At 36.1% G+C, this 1,445-nt stretch overlaps 1 long non-coding RNA gene across 2 annotated transcripts in view; it reads right to left on the reverse strand.

The window, feature by feature from the left end:
• The window catches only part of LOC107571766 (uncharacterized), a 2,185-nt gene extending 1,719 nt beyond the window's left edge, over nt 1–466 (reverse strand). For both annotated transcript variants that reach the window (XR_001607233.1, XR_001607232.1), the window contains exon 1: nt 331–466. This is a non-coding gene — a long non-coding RNA (uncharacterized lncRNA). The remainder of the gene's footprint in view (nt 1–330) is intronic.
• Nucleotides 467–1,445: the final 979 nt, after the last annotated feature.

Below are 1,445 nucleotides of genomic sequence, written 5' to 3' on the forward strand. Positions count from 1 at the left end.
ACACACACACTCTCTCTCACACACACACAGACACACACACAGACACACACACACACACACACACACTCTCTCTCACACACACACAGAGACACACACACACACACACACAACATGCAGGAACAATAGCAGTTCCTTCCACTGGCCATCAGCATCAACTATAACAGTTTTACACGGCAATATTCTCTCTGGCATTATGCAATAAAGATTATGTAAATACACATTTCTACACCAGAGACACTGAATTGTCCCGGAGTGTGAACAGGCCGGTGAATAAAATGACCTGGTGAGAGTAATGCTCTTCATTTTCAAGTGTGCTAACCAACAACCTACTCGTTCACCAAAGCGCTTCATCTGTAGATCAAACCCTGATCTGGCTCCAGTCAGAACGGTAAAGTTCTGAGGAAGAGGATGATGATGATGATGATGATGAACTGTCTGCTTTCAGTGTTTCAAGCTTTCAGGATTTGTTATCACAAAGCTTTTCGATTTAAATATGCAGCAGGTGTCCTGCGGTCTGCACCAATCAGTGATGCTCTCATTTGCATATCCACATGCTTTGCTTCAAAATGATTAAAAAGAGGTATGACTTTTTTTAATTAATCAGATTAATTCAGTTTAATTTATAACAATTCAGACAAATTGTCGGCAGCCACTATTAAAATTGCTTTTTTTGCATTATTTTTTAACAAATTCAATTAAAATTCTTTACATATTATATCAGTGTGACAACATTTTGAGTGAGTTTAATTTACGCGTTTATCACGTGTTTCAATTATTTTTAAAAATATATATTTTAAAAGAAGTTTCTTCTGCTCACTAAGGCTGCATTTATTTAATTAAAAAAAACTAAAAACAGTAATATTGTGAAATATTATTACAATTTAAAATATGTGAATCTCTGTTAAACTGTAATGTATTTCTGTGATGCGCAGCTGTATTTTCAGCATCATTCGGAACAGAAAATCAAGGCTGTCAGTTCAACACACATGATAACTCATGAACTTTTATCTAAAACAGCTTGACTGAAATGATTGATTGTATTCTGTCCATATGACCTCTGTGTCAGGGCTGTATATGTACGTACAGTAAGTACACGCACAACAGCAGAAAGTGTTATTGAACACACTCACTTTAAAGTGAACAGATGCACTTGAATGAATCATCAGTGATAACACAGACATCTGTTGAGACAAGAGCACATATATCTACATTCACATGAGTCATCCTCTCTCTCACACATGCACATTTATGGAAGCACATATACAGTAAATGAAGCTTTCTGTAGAAGTATGCATTAATACGGTGATTCGAGTGCTCAGGCACTTTTTCCTCTTTTTACCAAATTACAGATCGTACAAGTAAAATTGTGTTATGTTTGATTTATGTATTTTAAATGTGCTGTATGTCCTCCAGTGAGTCAGTGTTCTGGTGTGAATCAGGAGAGA

Source organism: Sinocyclocheilus grahami, unplaced genomic scaffold, assembly GCF_001515645.1.
Source record: "Sinocyclocheilus grahami isolate Dianchi unplaced genomic scaffold, SAMN03320097.WGS_v1.1 scaffold1648.1, whole genome shotgun sequence".
Lineage (NCBI taxonomy): Eukaryota > Metazoa > Chordata > Actinopteri > Cypriniformes > Cyprinidae > Sinocyclocheilus > Sinocyclocheilus grahami.